The 18,923-nt window shown below is 46.7% G+C and overlaps 1 protein-coding gene and 1 long non-coding RNA gene across 9 annotated transcripts in view; one reads left to right on the forward strand and one right to left on the reverse strand.

Moving 5' to 3' along the window:
* LOC109490044 overlaps positions 1-5,554 on the forward strand; it is a 33,104-nt gene extending 27,550 nt beyond the window's left edge. Inside the window, exons 1-4 of one of the 3 annotated variants that reach the window (XR_002143237.2) lie at positions 570-722; positions 3,376-3,539; positions 3,785-4,207; positions 5,194-5,554. This is a non-coding gene — a long non-coding RNA (uncharacterized LOC109490044). Of the gene's footprint in view, positions 1-569; positions 723-2,415; positions 2,693-3,375; positions 3,540-3,784; positions 4,208-5,193 lie in introns of those variants that run through there. The other 2 variants (XR_002143238.2, XR_002143236.2) reach the window with 2 other exon arrangements.
* PHC2 (polyhomeotic homolog 2) overlaps positions 1-18,923 on the reverse strand; it is a 109,977-nt gene that overhangs the window by 52,943 nt on the left and 38,111 nt on the right. The gene's annotated exons all lie outside the window — the stretch shown is intronic.

Consider the following 18,923-nt stretch of genomic DNA (forward strand, 5'->3'; position numbering starts at 1 on the left):
AGGTAGTTAGTGGGTGTCCTCTGAGCCAGTGCTGAGCAGGGCGCTGCCTCAAGCAGTGTGGTTAAAACTGCAGGTTCGGGGATCGGAAACACTTGGGTTTGAGTCCTGGCTCTGCCACTTACTAGCTGGGAAACCTTGGCAAGTCCCACTTCTCCAACCTTCTGTCTCAATCTGTCAGATGTGAGAATACATGAATTGGTGGGGGGAATCAAGTCAGACAATGATACAAAGTGCTTAGTAGAGTGTCAGGCAAATACGGAGGGCTCCAGAGCCCTGGCTGTTGTACTTCTTAATGTCGTCCCCAGTCCGGTTCCAATAGATCAATCTTCTTCCAAGGGGGAACTGCCCCAGCCTCCTGGAACCTTCTGTCCCAGTCATGAAAGGGTGCCCGGAATTCCTGCAGGGGCCATCCTAGGATCTGGATTCAGAACTGGAAATCACATGTTGCCTTGACACGTGTTGGGGAGTGAAGGGGCTGGGAGGGAAGGAAGGGTGGTGGGAAAGGCAGACCCAGGTCGGAGGTCAAGTTCCCCTCTTTCTTCTTTCATGCTATTCCTGAAATTCTCATTTCTATATATGAGCATTTCCTTCTACCTATTCTTTCCTACATCTAGAAACGACACTTGTCATCCCATCATAAACACTGAATTCTCTCCTTGCAGATCATGCCAGTTTAAGAAATGAAGAAAATAATGTGATTTTTCATACTGACGAGAGCATTGGTTAGTACCCAAAACTAAAATAGTCATTAATGTTCTATTGTCTTCTTCCCAACGCTGCCCAGTGTGGAGGCTGTCAACATGCCTCAGGCTGCCTTCTTCTGACCCTGGGTTTCACAGTGAGCCACACAAAGTGGGGATAAAAGCTAAAGGACAGGAACGTGTGGGTCCTGGGTCCTTGAGCAGTGATTTTCCCTAATGTCTGAATGTCTGCTTTTCTGCCACAGGGCAAGGCTCTTGTCATGAGTTCCCTTTGTTCAGAGCAGCACTCAGTGCTGGGCCTCCTTATGGCCATCATTGTGGAAGATTCTTACAATGATAACAACGATGCAGGAATCAATGAAACCACAGAGTCAACACTTATTTGCTGGGCTCTGCTCAGTTGAAACCTATCTCATGTGCTAGGGAGGGACAGGTCGGCTGGGTAGGAAGGAGTTACAGGCATCATCCCAATCTTGCAGAAACCGACAAAATAGTTGTAGAGACGAGGCTCAGCTGAAATTTCAAGGATTACCACCAACAAATCAGAGTTACGTTCAAACACAGAATAGCCCATAAAATCCCAAAGCCACCTTTTAGTTAAATGCCTCACCCTCCCTTTCCCAAAGTGTTGACCAGGATTGGGTTTCAGTTCTTGCTTGCATTCGGCCCTAGGAAATTTCAATGGAAGTACTTATAAACTTAAAACATAAAATGGGAAAACGGCAGCAATCACAGCAGATTAAGCACAGGAGTAATCGACACATCCTGAATGATGGAGCCTCAGCTCTATTTTATTTTCCTCTTGCAGTAGCTCGGGCAGATCTCATGTATACTCCGTCCTTGTTGAGAAATAAAATGGCAAAATCCTAAAGAGACCATGGCACTCCTGCATAGAAAAACTGCACAGGCAAGGACAGCAACTGCCCCTCATGCTGGGACGGGACTCTGCAAGAGGGGGAGACACAATGAGTTCCCTGAACTCTCTTACCTGCGCGTCTCCTTCCTTCTGCTTCTAAGCATGCCTTTCCCTTCTCTCTTCATTCTTTCATTCTTGGCTTCTGCACCCCCACCCCCGCCTTTGCCTTTTCTGCCTCATTAATTTTTGCCCCTAACCCCTGGTGTTCCAGTTCCCCGTTCTTGTTCCTGTCCCCTGTCCCTATCCTGGGTCCTACCTGTGCTTCCTTGTCCTGGCCCCACCCCCCCTCCAAAGGGAGGATCACACTCACCTTGATTGCGCTGTGGCTCTGCACTCTTCTCTCTCTCACTCTCTGGAACACGTGCATGCATCTCCCCCTCCCCCTCTCCTCTCTCTTACCCAGATCCCATTGATCCCGAGTGGTTGCTCCAGTTTACTGTAATGAGCTCTCTCTCCCCTTTCCTGGCCTCTGCTCTCTCACAACACTGTGTCCTAGCCCTGCTCGCCTGCCCTGCCCATGATGGCCCTCGCTCTGCAGCTGGCTCACTCTGGGTCTGCCTCCCTTGCCTCCCGTGCTCTAGCTCTCTCTTCTTTCTTGTGCCTGAGGATCTCTGTCCTCCAGTCCTGATCCAGAATACCCTCTCGCCTTCATTCAAGTGCATGCTCTAGATAGTGCATGCGCCCTCCCCTCCCTTTCCCTTCTTCTCCGTCTCCCCCACCCCCACCCCGGGGCCAGCACTCCCTGTTCTAGCTCCAGATTCTGATAGCTACTGCTGTCTCTCAAGTGTATGCTCCCTCTTTGGCTCTCTCTCACTCACTCATACAAAGCAGAGGAGGGAAGGACAGACTGCCTAGGAGATTAGGGAAGACTTAAAAGGAGAAGTAACATTTGAGCTGCCTGAACCCACGCTTTCTCGCTCTCGCTGCATAAAGCTGCCCCGAGCCACTTTCCACTCCTTGTCAGTCACTTCTAGAACCTTCCGCAATCACCAAGTTCCTGGTCCCCCAGAAGTGAACATCTGTTGAGCACCTACCACGTGCAGGGTGCTCTTGCTGAGTACTGGGAACAGACGAGGTAGGAGACCATGGGTTCTCGTTTTAAGGCTTTCGCTTTCGTGGGCATATCAGAAATGGTGAAACCTAAAGCCTTTTGCCCCAGAAAAAAATACACAGAGACACGCAAAAATGTACTTGTAATTGTAGAGGTTAATGAGTCCTTTGAAGCCTGTCCATTAACTCTGGCCTAACAAGCTCAGCTTCTTAGCTAGGTAGAGATTGGGCCGGAAGTACAAATTTGAAATATTATTTGCTACCATATGCCAAGTTCCAGATGAGTGACTGAGACAACATTTGCCAGTGTTGAGAAAAGCGAGGTGTAAGGAACGTGTGCAAAGTGATAGATAGACGGTGGAGGAAGCCTGGATTTATGCTGCTGCTGGATACGCGGTCACTGCTGTAAGGCGAACAGTGCCCAGCCCCTCCCTCTGGGCATTCTCCAGTGGCTCAATTTTCCTAGGAGAGGCAATGCACTAAAGGAGAAAGGGCATGGGATTAGAAGGTGGGTAACCCTAGTTTTGGGAATACCTGTCCAGTGCTGCCGTTGTTCGGCCTTGGGCAAGGCGGGCTCTCTCTCTCAGTCTTGGTTCCCTAACGCGCAGCATCGGGTAGTAATAATACCTGCTGGGTGGGGGTAGGGGTGGGGGTATGTGCATGAAGATTCATCTCTGAGCCTCATTCCACTGTTCTAACTGTATACAGGCAAGCCTCTGGAGACAGTGCGGGTCTGGTTCCAGACCACCACAATGAAACAAATACCACAATGAAGGGAGGCGGATGACTTTTTGGTTTCCCAGTGCACATCAAAGTTACGTGTACCCTACACTGGAGTCTCTTAAGTATGCAACAGCAGGATGTCTAAAAACGTAAGTACGTACTTTACTTAAAAAATGCTTTATTGCTAAAAATTTTTTGCTGACCATCATCTGAGCTTTCCATGAGTTGTAATCTTTTTGCTGGAGGAGGGTCTTGCCTGGATGCTGATGGCTGCTGACTGATCAGGATGGGGGTTGCAGAAGGCTGGGGTGGCTGCAGCAATTTCTTAAGATAAGACAACAGTGAGATTTGCCGCATCGACTGGCTCTTCCTTTCACAAACCATTTCCCTGTAGCGTGCGATGCTGTTTGATAGCACTTTACCCACCGAAGAACTTCTTTCAGAACTGGAGGCAATCCTCTCAAACCCTGCTGCCGCTTTATCAACTCAGTGGACGTCATACCCTCAATCCTTGTTGTCATTTCAACCATCTCCATAGCATCGTCACCTGGCGTAGATTCCATTTCAAGAAACCACTTTCTTTGCTCATCCACAAGAAGCAATTCTTCACCTGTTCACGTTTTATCACGAGATTGCAGCCGTTCAAATATAGTAATGAAAAAGTCTGAAATCTTGCAAGAATTACCAAAATGTGACACAGAGACACAAAGTGAGCAAATGCTATTGGAAAAATGGCACCAATAGACCTGCTTGACACAGGGTTGCCACAACCTTGGATTTGTAAAAACCACCGTATCTGTGAAGCATAACAAAAGAGGTACGGCCGTATTCCATGGTGTGAGTCTCCTCTCATTGGGTGGCTCTGCTTTCCTTCACCAAACACGACATGCTCATGATTTCTTCTGCTCTTTAATTTTGATGAACTCCAGTTTATTTTTTCTTTGGTTGCTGCCATATCTAAGAAATCATTGCCTAATCCAAAGTTAGGGAGATTTACACCTAAATTTTCTTCAAAGTGTTTTATATAGTTCTTACATTTTAAGTTTTTAAATTTATTTATTTTTTTCAAAAGATTTTATTTATTTGTCAGAGAGAGAGAGTGTGCAAAAGCAGGGAGAGTGGCAGGCAGAGAGAAAAGCAGGCTAAGCAAGGAGCCTGATGTAGGACTCCATCCCAGGACCCTGGGGTCATGACCTGAGCCAAAGGCAGATGCTTAACTAACTGAGCCACCCAGGTGTCCCTTAAATTTATTTTAGTAATCTCTACACCCAACGTGGGGCTCGAACTCACAACCCCGAGATCAGGAGTCACATGCTCTTCCGACTGAGCCAGCCAGGTGCCCCTGGAGTTCTTACATTTAGGCCTTAGATCCATTTTGAGTTAATTTTTGTATATGGTGTGAGGTACGGGGGCAACATTATTTCATTTTCATTTTTTAAATTGCAGTAAAAATACATAAAATTTGCCATTCACAATGTTGTGAAACCATTACCACTATCTACTGCCAGAACTTTTTACCACCCCAAACAGAAACTCTATAATCATTTAGCAGGAACTCCTCATTCTCCTCTTCCCCCTGCTCAGCTCTGGCAACCTGTAATCTATTTCCTGTCTTGTCTAGATATCTCATGTAAATGGAATCATACAACGTTTGTCCTTTGTGTCTGGCTTTTTCATTTAGCACAGTGTTTTCAAGGTTCATCCACGTTGTAGCATGTGTCTTTTTTGGGCTGAGTTCTACTATATGTATATACCACATTTTGTTTAACCATTCATCTTTTGATGGTTGTTTCTCCCTTTTAGCTATTGTGAATAATGCTGCTATGAACACTGGTGTACAAATATCTGCTTGAGTCCCTGCTTTCAATTCTTTTGGACATTACCAAGGAGTGGAATTGCTGGATCATATGGTAATTCTATGTTTAGCTTGCTGAGGAACCATCAAACTGTTTTCCCCAACTTCAACCTTTTGCACATGGGTGTTCCTGTTGTCCCTGAACCATTTGTTGAGTTACTTCTGTTCTTGGGCTGACATAATTCGCCACCAAGCTTCTCAGTATGGCATATCAACCCTCCATGACTGAATGTCTCACCTGAAGCCATTATTCAGTGACATTGGGCAAAGCCCATGTCAGACCATATTGGATTTTCAGAAGTGGAAAGGAACTGAAACCATTGAGTTTGATCTCTTAATTATTAATGTCTATTAAATATATTTGAAAAGATTTCATTCATTCATTCATTCATTGATTCAGAGCATGAGCAGGGGGAGGAGCAGAGAGAGAGAGAGAGAGCCCCAAGCAGACTCCATGCTGAGTGGGAAGCCCAACATAGGGCTTGATCTCACAACCCTGAGATCATGACCTAAGCTGAAATCAAGACTCAGACACTTAATCGACTGAGCCAACCAGGCGCCCCAATGTCTATTAAATATTTAATACTTACAAACTAATCTCCCTACATATATTATGTACATAAAAGATAATATGCATGAGTACCCACTGACCAGTTTAAGAAATCCAACACCACCATAATCTCCCTTGTTTTTCCTATGTAGAAATTGACGCCCAGTTTCTGGGGAAGTGGCTCCCTCAAGGAGATATGGCTCCTTTGACTCTCCTCCAGCAGCATGGACATGGAAGGCACCCCCAGAAAATCTACTGGACTCATTGTGGTGCGGATTTACTCAACCAGGGGGTTGGAATTTGCCCTGAGGAGAGATCACAAGCCAGAGTCCTGCCATATGTCACTTTCTCAATGGTCTCCCAGTAGAAAGGAGCTTGGGCTAGAGAGAAACAGAATTAATTAGAACGTGTGGACTGGTATGGTAGCATTCAAACTTGTTCTACTCTAGTTCCTCTCTTCGAACCCAAGCTTTCAGTGTTTACCCACTCCTGACTTCTTTTTGCCCCAAAGCTCTGGTCTCTGGGATGCAAAGGAGGTGTTCTGGAGTCTCAGAAAGGTACCTGTGGGCTCTCATTATGCCCCCCACACTGGGGCCTCATGTTAGAAAATCTGAACCTTTAAACTTTCACAGCATCTAGGCTTTCAGCACCTTCTACACCTCTATTCAATTTCCTTTTAATTCCTGCTCTTATTTCCTCCCTTCTCCACCTTCTAACTAGTTTCTTATTTCTTCCCCAAGGCCGCCCATCCCTGTGGACTCCCACTGTGAACCACAGCCAAACCTTATTGATAGCCACCATCCAGAACCGGAAGTCTGTTTTTCTCTGGGTTCCCGCTCACTTTGTGGTTTTGTGCGAGCCCAGGCTCTGAAGGCTGTGATTCCCACTTTCATTAATTCTCCTTTCCCAACCGCCAGGGGCCACTCTGAATGATGTGCTGCTTGCACTCTGCTTGCAGAGTGATCTTATTACAGGTCTCTGCTGCCCACAGGGCGTGAGACCAGCAGCTGGAGAAATGCGGAGGTTCTGCCCTCCCGGGAGCCACCAAGTCTAGGGAACACTAGGCCTTTGTCCCCGGGGTCAGGGAAATCCATTTGCTGCGGATTACAGCTGCGGCAGAGGTTCCAGCGAGCTCTCCCAACCCCGAGCCTAAAGCCCCTGGGGTAAAGTGGAGTGGAGCTTTTCCTAATGGAACCAGAGACTGATAGGAAATGAGAGGTCTAGTCCGCCCCACGAAGGCTGCTGGTATTATCGTTCCTGCAGGGGCTTGTGTGTGGAGTGACTGAAAGGCGGGGTGATGGGGTGACCCCGTTCCTTTGCTCTGGCTCTGCCTCTCCTCTTTGGTTGCTTCTCTGCCGGAGGCGTAAGTCAGTGATAGCGGAGTGTTCAAGCTCTCTAGATGTAGGGCGCCTGGGGGAGGCCGCTGCACACCTCCGAGCTGCTGCGTTGACATAAATATCCTGATTTACACCCGCCTCATTGTGCCTCTGACAGCTGTCGGAGGCCACTGATACATTGCAAGCAGTCCAAATGGATTCAGCTCAAATCTCCTCCAAAAGTTCCCTTTCTCTCCCCAGTCCTCCGCATGATGCCTCCTTCAGAGTCTCCAGAAACCAAAGTAAATAAATGAAGGCTCTCAAAGACGGAAATGAAGGATGAGAAATTAAAACGGATCATATAGCCCTTGCAATCAAATATCATGATTTCGTTGTGAAAGAGAACCACGTAAATGTAAATAAACTTTTTTGAAACCTCATTGCTTTCTTCGTAAGGTATAGAGAGGAGACTATCTCAAGTGTTTCTGTAACAAGTGGGTGCTTCCTGGCTGAAGCACATGAAGAGGAAAAAGAAGGATGTGATCTCCTTCGGAAGGCTCGCACGGGTAAGCCATGTTGTGCGGGTGGGATGGACGGATGGACAAGCCTGGGTGTGTCTGGCCCCGGGCAGCTTTAGGCCCATGGCTTTAAGACCGGGCGAGCTCTCAGCCCGCCCCTCGTATGGTGGGGATCGGCGTTTCTTCTGTAAAGGACCGGAGAGCAAGTATTCTAGGCTTTGCAGGTGTACGGTCTCGGCCACGACTACTCAACTCTGCCGCCCAAAAGCGGCCCAGACAAGTCGTAAGGGGTGTGTGGCTGTGTTCCAACAAACCATCATTATTAGAGAAGGTGGTAGGCTGGACTGGGCCTGCAGGCTCTAGTCGACAGGACCCCTGTCCTGGGGCAAACTCATTTTCATACACCAGCCATGTGGCTGCCAGCAGGGGACCTGTAGCATATTGGTTAACGGCACAGGCTTTCGTGTTAGTAGACCTGGGTTCACATGCCAACCAGGCCACACACTAGCCGTGTATCCTTGAGCAAGCTGTGTCATCTTTTGGGCCTCAATTTCCTCAGCAGTAAAATGAGATCACATATCCCTATGGAGACGTTATATGGATTAAATGAAGTGTCCGTACAGCCCCGAGGACAACACTTAGCCAACAGGAAGCATGTGATACGTGGCAAGGGTGCGAACCCGACTGGGGATTTAGAAGCAATTCCTGTCACCTCAAATAGTGAGGGTCCCGTAAGTTATTTCTCATCATTGGTCACGGGTCAGAGTTACACTTAAAAATCTCTTTGTAAAGAGCCATGGTCTGTTTTACCTGTCTAAATCTTTTTTTTTTTTTTAAAGATTTTATTTATTCATTCGACAGAGATAGAGACAGCCAGCGAGAGAGGGAACACAAGCAGCGGGAGTGGGAGAGGAAGAAGCAGGCTCATAGCAGAGGAGCCTGACGTGGGGCTCGATCCCAGAATGCTGGGATCACGCCCTGAGCCGAAGGCAGACGCTTTACCGCTGTGCCACCCAGGCGCCCCTACCTGTCTAAATCTTTGTCTCTTTTTTAAAGGGCAGCTTTTCCAGAAGGATCTTGAGGAACATAAGATGTGAAGAAAGTCTCTATATCGTGATTAAGAGCGTATGCCCTAGAAGTTCAGCTTCCTAGTTGTGTGATTGAGCAAGTTACAGGACCTCAGGCTTCAGCCTCAACTGTAAATTGGGACACTAATTCCATCCTGAGGGCCACCTGGGTGGCTCAGTCGGTTAAGCGTCTGCCTTCGGCTCAGGCCATGGTCCCAAGGTCCTGAGATGCAGCCCCGCGTCAAGTTCCCTGCTCAGCGGGGAGCCTGCTTCTCCCTCTCCCTCTGACTGCTGCTCCCTTCGCTTGTGTCCTCTCTCTGTCTGTCAAATAAATGAATAAAATCTTAAAAAAAAAAATCCCAGAGGGTTGTTATATTAGATGAGATAATCCATGTAAAGCAGTTAGAACCATGTCTGGCGCTTAGCAAACACTCAATAAATGTGAGCTGCGATCATTGTCATCATTATTATTGACATTTTTATTACTATTGACACTGCTGAATGTTCTTCAGAAAGAACTTTTATTCCAGGGCCGAACAGACATGCTATTCAACTGGCTGCTCAAAAGACGAACACGTACACAAACTGGGATCCCGTTGTTCTGTTCGCTTGGCCCCGCGCTTTAAGACATTCATTTCTTTAATTTCCTAGCTCGCCATCACACACAGTGTCCATGTCCTTTCGCCCCCACCTTAAATACTGCCTGATACGGGCTGAACTGTGTCCCCTCAAAAAGAGAAGTTGGAGTTCTAACCCCCAGTACGTCAGCATGCGAGCTCAATTTGCAAATAAGGCCGCTGCCGATGGGAGTGAGGGCCTACCTGAGCAGGGTGGGCCCCTAAGCCAGTGTGACTGTGTCCTTAGACAAGAACGTCATGCGAAGGGACAGACACACACAGGGAGTAGACAGCCATGTGAAGATGGGGGCAGAGACTGGAGTTAGGCTTTCACAAGCCGAGGAAGGCCTTCAGGGGGAGCATGGGCCTGTGTACTCCAGGACGTCACACTTCTAATCTCAACAGCTGTGAGACAATACACTTCTGTCATGTTAAGCCACCCACTTTGTGGCATAGGCTGGAAAGAGAGTAGGTTGGGGTAGGACTGAAGATTTTATTTCCAGAGGAAAAGATATTTTTATTTCCATCAATAACCTCAAAGTTAGGATTTCTTTCTTTCTTTTTTTTTCTTTGTATCTGGTGACAAAGCAAAGTCTTGTTAGTCAATTCTTCCTTGTTTTTTCTTAGAGGAGCTATGCATTCCTGGGATTTGTGCACAGAAATCTCAGGAGCCAAGGCTGTAAAAAAGACCTCTATAAAAATCTCTTCGAAGTTACAAACTTCCAGTTACAAAGTAAATAAGATCTGGGGACACACCTTACAGACAGTGACTGCGGTTTATAATGCCACTCTGCATAGTGGAGACTTGCTAAGAGAAGAGATCTTAAAATTTCTCATCACAAGAAAAAGAATTCCGTAACTATGTGTGGTGATAACTAGACTTACTGTGATCATTTCACGATATATACAAATATCAAATCACGATGCTCGGCACCTGACACTAATACGATGTTGTATGTTAATTATATCTCAGTAAGAACAAAACCTCTCCATCCTAAGTCTCTCCACAAAGCAGGCCGGCGTACACACACACACACGCACACATACACACACACCCCCCTTTCTAGGACTCACCATTTTTTCACTGCGTCTTAGCCTTTAACTGGCCTGCTGTTACGTAAGCCATGGCAGACCAAAGCCAAGTCTTTCTGCCACTGCTACTTCTCGACAAGCATAACTAAGTCAGGACAGGCATCATGGCAGGCTTTCAAAATCATTGTTTGAAGGCATGGAAATTTATCTATAAATCCTTTACTAGCCTTCTTTTCTCTTTTTCTTCTTGCTCTACTCCTCCAAACTGGGACACAGCTCAGGCCTACTGGGGCCAGGTTGTGTGGCACTTGGGGTTAGTTTCCTCGTTTTTAGGAACACTAGCTGAGAGTGCCTTGGAAAAGCGAGGACTATATGGGTGCCCTGATTTCCTGCTTCTACCTGGGTATGCTCCCCCCAGAACTTATTCCAAGAGTGTAGGCTTCTTCTTTAGAGTTTCCCTTTATATCCCCTATAGGAGTTTTGGGAATGGAACTTTATAGACTTTGATGGATTATAAAGAGATAGACTGCCTGGGATAAAAGTCTTCTGTTACGAACACTTTTGTTCTGTATGTAAGTGATCTTTTATCCATTAGGAGGCCAGTGATCCCTGGGCTGGAACTGGGAAATAATTCTTGCCATTTATTGCTCAAGGCCAAGGGCTTTGTCTCATGTAGTCTTCACAACAACCCTAGAACACAGGGATTATTTCCTCATTTTTCCCACAAGAAAATTGAGGTTTAGAAGGGTCCCGTAACTTATCTGAGGCCACGGAGCTAGCAAATGGCAGGTGTAGGAAACCAGGGTTGCAAGTCCTGCATAGGAGGCAGAATGACTTGTGTTTCCTCCAGTCTAGGCCAATCTGGGCCAGTGAGTTCTTATGAAGTTCACTTGGCTCCTATTGCCCTGTGTCTGATAGACAGTCTCACAAGAGCCACCTCAAGCAGGGAGGTCAGTCCACGGCAAACCTGTCAACGCTGACTCTCCCAGAGCCTGCCCTGTACCCATGCACAGAGCTGTCACGGGGGCATGTCTCATATCTGTAGGCCTGTCCTTTCAGAGGTATTTTCGGGTATCTTACCTTCATATATGGCTGGTTCTGTTGACAGCGTTTACAAAGTCATCTTTAAGTATTTCATTGAAAAGTAATACCAAAGAAAAAGAACCACCCCACAGTCCTTTGGAGAGAAGGGATGAAGGATAGCCACCTTTCCTGATGGCCCACCGTGCACTGGGCACAGTGTCAGGGAGGCAGGGGGATTTAGAAGAAAGGGGAGGAGCTTTGTATTCAGAGAAGGCTGCTTTGATTCCCAACTCTGCCCCTGCTGGGAGATCTCAGGCAGGTTACTTTGCCTCCCTGGGCCTCAGTTTCCTCATTTGTAAATAGTGTCAGTGATAACAGATTTTTAAGAGTGATTAGGGAAAGTAAGTAATAAAATGCATGCAAAGCACCAGCACAGAATAGGCATTTAAGAGTTACCAGCCCCTCTCTGCCTGCTTGCAGCGCCGTTTTAGAGGACTGATTACCAATGGGGAAGCAGGCTCTGAGCTGTAACTCGGCCAGAAAGCTATTAAGTGGGTCCCAGTAACCGGGGAGTGCTGTGAAAGTGGAACAGGGAAGAGTAAAAATTTGGGCTTTTTAAAAATCCTTTGCAATTACTGGATATACTCTTAGTGCAGGCTCAATGGTAAGCTTTTCACCGGAGTCCAAATGGCCCCGTTCTCAAATCTCAGGAATTTCCTTCTTAAGAAACCAAAAATAAGGAAAAAAAAAGCCCACCTACAGGTGAATCTGAAGGAAGTGATAACCAGGGTAGATGTAGCCACGGAGTGCATGTGCGTGTGTGAGAGGGGTGCTCACGCGTGGGCACTCACGTACGTGTGCAGATGGGGGAGGGAGGGGAAAGTGAGAGACTGGAAGCTATTACCAGATTAAATTCCCCGCACACCACCAGGTTCCGTGCAGTAAAAAGTGCTTTAGAAATCCAGAAAGTAAGTGATCACTAAACATGCTTCTTGGAGCTGTTTCTCACGCCATGATTGGTTTATCGTGTTTGGACTGACTACATTACATTGTCCACAGGCCACCATCTTGAGGTGGAAGCTTCCCTTCTCCACTCCCCGCTCCCGTCCTCTGGGGGGGGGGCAGCTCCCTCCGTGGGCCCTCACTGCTTTGGCCCAGCCCACCATTTAGGAGACTCGGCCATTCCTCAGAGGCTTTCCCTGGCTCTGCTTCTGCCCTAGCAACTCTTCCTGGCAGCTGTTTCAGAGCTTTGGAATCACAAAGCAATTCTGGAGTCCCCCAGGCCCAGCTCTGGGGCCTTCTTTCCCTCATTTGTCCCAAATAATGGCCTCTAATTGCTATTAACATTCCTCTCTAGCAGAAACATACTGTGCCTCTGTGGTCAGCCTATGATCTACTGTGACCACCAGCCTTCTGCTTCCCATTGTATTGGGAATGTCATGCTCTCTCCCATTCTATACCCATACGTGTGCTTTTCCTGTCTTAGCATACTGGTTGGCTCTCAGCTTCTTGCATTTCCACCCTGTTCTGTTACTGTTTGCAGGGGAGAAGGATCTCAGTGGGGTAAATCCCCCTCCAGCTTCCACTCTTTCCAGCCAAATATGATTTTACGCTACTTCTTTGCTCGTATTTACGAAACGTAGGTAGCTAATTTTGATAGCTAGAATAGGCAGAAGTAGGACTACAGAGTGGAAATTGTAAGGAGACAGATTCAACTCCACAGAGGAAAGTACTCACTAATGACTGGAGTTGGGAACAAGTGGAGTGGGCTATGCTAGGTAGGGGTGTGCTAGGGGGACGGAGGGCTGTGTGAAGAGAGTCTCCAGTAGGTGGAGGTGAGCGGCGGGAGACGGAGCAACCACGCGGCAGGTGTGATGCACGCATCCATGCCTCTAGGGTCTCTCTTTTTTTTTTTTTAAGATTTTATTTATTTATTTGACAGAGAGACAGCCAGCGAGAGAGGGAACACAAGCAGGGGGAGTGGGAGGAAGAAGCAGGCTCATAGCAGAAGAGCCTGATGTGGGGCTCGATCCCATAACACCGGGATCACGCCCTGAGCTGAAGGCAGGTGCTTAACCGCTGTGCCACCCAGGTGCCCCTCTAGGGTCTCTTTTAACACTGCTAGCATATAATTCCATGAAAATCTTCTACCGGATGCTAGAAATCCACCTGAAATTTTAAGCTCTTTGCCTATTTTTAAACTCTCCCATTTATGAATATTCTAAATGTGAATCTTGTTTGTCAAACTGTAGGATGGCGTCTAAATGGTTTTCACCATTCCCGGTTACTAATGGAAAGAATAAACTCCATTCATATGAACTTCCTGATTCTTATCATCTACTCAGATGGAGGAAACCACTGGCCTTATTTCATGGATGGGGCAGCCACAGAGTGGCTTAGTAGGAAAGCTGATCTCTTTCGGATTCCCAGAACGCTAATTAACTACCCAACTAGCTCACCCAACCACCATCCATCTCTCCACCCTTCCCATGTTTATTGAACAATTATTATGTGCTTGGTACTGAATGGAATACAAAAATGATTCAGATATTGACTCTTCTCAAGCAGCTAACAGTTTATGAGGAGAAATAAGAAAAGCACATAAATAAATATAACAGGAGTAGGCAAACTTTTTCTGTAAAAAGCCAGATAGTAAACAGTCAGGCTTTGCACATCACATATGGTCTCCATTGAGCATTCTTATTTGATCCTCGACCATCATGCTACCCCCACCACCACCATTTAAAAATATAAAAGCCACTCTTAGTTCTGTGATCTTACATAAACAGATTGTGGGCTGGATTTGGCCTGTGGGTCCCAGTTTGCTGACCTTTAAACATGTAATAAGGGGTAAAGTGATAACCTTTGGTTGAATCAGTCAGAAGTTTTATTTGGGGTAGGTCTTTAAAGATGGTTTGATTGAGGCTTTGGAAACGGGAAGGGGGTATGCTGGGTGGAAGGAGGGCAATTACACATGAGCCCCTGTTTTCTATTTTTAGAGCAGAGGTTTTCAAAGAATGGGCAGTATCACCTGGGAACTTATTAAAAATGCAAATTTTCAGGTCCACAGTGCTTCTCAAATTTTTGGCTTATGTTCCAAACCTGGAGGGTTTGGAAAACAGCTTGCTGGGCCCCACCCCCAGATTCCTGATGCTGCTGGTCCAGGGACCGCACTCTGAGAACAATAGTCTTGAAGAATATCTTGTTCTATCTGCATACAGGGTGTCGATGCTCTGCAGAGCACCAGGGTTGTTCCATTTAGTGCACGGACTCAGAAAGGGACTTGTAGCTGCTGGAGGTTGGGTGACAGCTCTCTCCCTCACAGCAGGAGCTCTGAGTTCTGTTAGGCTCACCCACTGGAGGCAGCAAGTCCTTGTGGGGGGCTGTGCGGTTGGGAGGGTATTCCTGTCTGATCTTCGTTATTGGCATACACTCTGTCTTGCTCCTGATACATTTCTGTATTTTTACCACTGCTACAAAATGGTCCTCTTGGCATTATTCTGGGGACTACCTTCTTAGATCAGGCAAAAAAAAAAAAAAAAAAAAAAAAAAGACACTGCTTCTATTTTAGCATTTAGATTAAATGACTTCTAAAAAGTCAGAGTCAGACGTGGGGCTCAGAGAGGCTGGGCTGAGGAGGGGGTAGAAGGGAAAGACAAGGCAGAGAGTACACAGAGGAATCTCAGAGGAGGCTATGGGGAAGCAGACACAGGAGTCATTAATCTGGTAGACAATGAATGGCAAAAGGCAATTAGCTTGCCTGGGGTTGTAGCAAGCCAATGAAGTATGCAGTATGGCAACTGAGGGTCTAGTGTAAGGGCAGGGTCATTGCTAGGGAACTCAAAAGAAGGACACGATAAGGGACTGGGGCTGGCAGGAAGGGAAAAGGGAGCCCTCACCGTCTCCACGGGTATTTGTTAGCCAGTGGAAGTGTCCAGGTGTAGCCGTACACTTGTCAGGGTGCCACATGCTGTCATGCTAGGAGACAACCTTGAAAATGAACTAGGTGCTTCCGTGCACGTGCACACACACCGATGCGCATGCACCACACACCTGCGTGCACACACGTGTGCACAGACCACAGACACAAACACTCTCTTGATAGGACTCTTCATCCACCTGCCAGGTCTAGCTGGGCGGAAAGGTAGGCTGAGGACCGCCCGGCTGAATACCAGGCGGACCACATGCCTGAACGCTGGCGGGGCTTTAGCACACACAATTCTGAACTTCGGTTTATGGGGCTTCCTTCCACATTGTAAAGCATGCTTGTTTTCTCTCTGTCACACGCCTCATTCACATGCGCATTCTCACGCTCGGTTCCTTCCTCGCGGGCACTCTATAGCCACGCTAATGGATTCTTCTCTGCCTACACACATTCTCGAGACACACTCATTTATTCATTGTCACTTGGAGTCATTTTCATGTATTAAACACTACATCCTGCTTCTAAAAATCACTTCAAATGTCAAAGTTGCTCCCATAGCTTCTGCCCCTGCTGTCCGCAGAAACTGCTAGCTTTGTCATTCTTACAAAAAAAGAAAAGGTACCGATACTGGCCTGACTGAGTAAAGAGCCCAACCCAAAGCAGATTGTCCTACCGTGGGATGCAGGTTTGTGGCTGTGGTGTCCCCGCCTTCAAGACCATCCCATTTATCTCTCTTTGTTTCACTCCCTCTCTCTTCCTGCACAACGCTGCAATCACACACATACTCCGGGTTGGAAAAAAAAAAAAAAAAAGGACAGCCTAATTTCCTGATGATTATGTTGTTACCTAGCAACAGCCAATCAGGGGCTGGGCTTTTTGCCTGCAGTATTTCATGCAAATAGTTTGGAGAAATTGCAGGGTAACCCAGGCTGCTTAGTCTGTCTTCTCAGGGGACGCATTACAGAATAAAACCAACCCAAAAGGAGACTATTGAAGTCAGGCACATGCCTCGGATAGCAGGCCATCTGATCTCTTTCCCTCATCCCCTCTGCCTTGTACCCCCTAACAAAAGCATGCAGGTTCCACAGACAGACACTCAGGGAGGCCAAAAAGTTGAAAAGAAGCTCAATGGCTGCCATCCTGTGCCCTGGATTTCTGTACTGGTAACTACAGTGCAGAGTTACCTCTAATACTCCGGAAACCATACCTTCCTGGGAAGGCGAGGAATACTGCACTCTCAGTCGTTGTCCGGGGAGGACATGAAGGGGAATCCTCCACAGCCCTCCTGTTCAGAAAGGAGCTACAACCTAGCACCCCTAGCCTGACCTGAGAGCCTTATCTATGTCCATGCTGGCCTATCTCACAGGAGAAAACCCACTGTTCACAACTGCGTTCTTCCTGGTGCCAACTGGCACATCCTCACTCAAATGTTTGAACCATGAGAGAAGCCACATTGCTCACAAGACACCATCAAGAGATGTTTCTGTTCTTGTTTTCCTGGCAAGTACGGGGCATTTGACGCAAAATGCTGTCGGGACCGCTGCATACCGACTTCCTGTAAGGTCCAGGGCCTACATCACTCAGATCTGGACTGGAATAAAAAGTGGACTCAGAAGACAGTGTCCAGGTCTGTCTCCTCTGGGAGGGTGGGCCAGGCTTCAGATGGTAGGAATCAGATTTCAGTGGTTTCTTCTGTTGTTGTTGACTCAATGCTCAGTAATCCAGCATGAAGGCAAGAAAAGACTGTGACCTCAGCTGCTGGATAGCTCCTCACCGAGCCCCCAATAGGGACTCCAGCAGGCAGGCTTGGGAAGGTATGTTGTTGGCTACACAGGGACAGTGCATAGAAGGATCAGGCCAAGTTACCACCAGGATGGAAAACCAGTTCAAATCCTCTATCTTATTGAGTTGCAGCTTTTACATTTTGTTAAGACAGAGATGATTATACTCCAATCATTATAGAAAGGTGGTGACAGCTCTCCAATATTTGACACTCACAGACTTACCATCCAGAGCCATATTATAGAATACCCCCCAAACAAACAAAAACCAAGAAAGCCCAACAGTCAATCTGCCTTTGTTCAGAAAGGCAGAGTTAAGGAATCCCACTCATCTGGAGCATTGGATAAGTCTTCCCACCCTGGTCTACAGTGAATTTCAGAAAGTTTTTTGAGTCAGGCACCTTTATCCTTATAACCTCGGAATACATACATAACCCCCTTTTACAGAAGAGGAAACTGATGAGTGACTTGCTCAAGCTATATCATTATGAGTAGCAAAACTAGGATTAAATAGCAGGTGTTTTTACTCCAAAGTCTGAACTGCAATGTCCAGGTCATCCCTGATCATGCCCAAGTCCTTTTAGCAATAAAAATAAAGGGAAAAAAGAGGTCAGCAACAGAAAGCCACCTTTCAAAATAAAAGAACGGATTTTTTTTTGCATTTATTATAGATACCCAAAGCTGTTTCATGTGGTGTTAACTGCTAAACCGTCAGTGACTTATCCCTCTTGCTGCATATTTGAACCACCAGATAAGCATGTCAGAACTATGTCTGCCTGAGTTCCACTCCAGACCAATTAATTAAGAATTTCTGGGGGCTACAGGGGAGGCAAGTGTTGTTTTGTTTTTTTTTAAGACAGAGAGAAAGAGCATGGGGTGGGGAGAGGCAGAGGGTGAGAGAGAGAATCATAAGCAGGCTCCACCCAGTGTTGAGCCCAATGTAGGCTCAATCTTACATGCCTGAGATCATGACCTGAGCCAAAATCAAGAGTTGGATACTTAATGGACTGAGCCACCCAGGCACCCTGGCAGTGTTTTTGAAGAGCTTCCTAGGAATAGCATGGCACTTTGGAAAATGTTCTCGTAGTTTCTTTTATAACTAAATATACACCTACCTCCATTCCTAGGAATTTGTTGAAGCAAAATTAAAACATATGTCCACAAAAAGACTTGTACGAACATGTGGCTAGCAGCTTTATTCATACGAGCTAAAAGATGATGGTATATCCATACTATGGAATACTACTCGGCAATAAAAAGGAACAGACAATTGATATTGGCAACAAAATGGATGAATCTCAAAAATGCTATGCTGGATGACAACAAAAAAAACCCCACAACCCTATACAAGAGTGCAATCTGAGCGGTTCCATTTCTATGAAGTTCTAGGAACAGGAAAAGTTAATCTATGGTGGGAAAAATCAGAGTGATGGTTGCCTCTGCAAGTGGGGGTGGGAGTGGGGATCGGGAGTGACTGGGGAGGGGGCACGAGGGAACTCCTGGTGAGGGCAATGTTCTAGATTCCGACAGGGGATTGTTTTATGCTGCTGTGCTTGCCTGCCGAAACTCACAGAACTGCGCACTTCAGATTTGTGCCCTCCACTGTAAGTACATTTTACCTCAAAAAAAAAAAAAAAAAAGAGAGAGAGAGAGAAAGAAACAAATACTGAACTCTAATGACATGTATGCTGAAGTGTTTAGGGGTGAAGTACACTGATGCCTGCAACTTACTCTGAGATGTGTGACAAGATATAAGACGGACCGCTGAGTGCGTAGATGGAAGGAGAGCTGGACAGGTACAGGATCAGGCAAGCATGGCAAAACGTAAACTGTAGACTCTAAATGCATG

Source organism: Ailuropoda melanoleuca, chromosome 2 (assembly GCF_002007445.2).
Source record: "Ailuropoda melanoleuca isolate Jingjing chromosome 2, ASM200744v2, whole genome shotgun sequence".
NCBI lineage: Eukaryota > Metazoa > Chordata > Mammalia > Carnivora > Ursidae > Ailuropoda > Ailuropoda melanoleuca.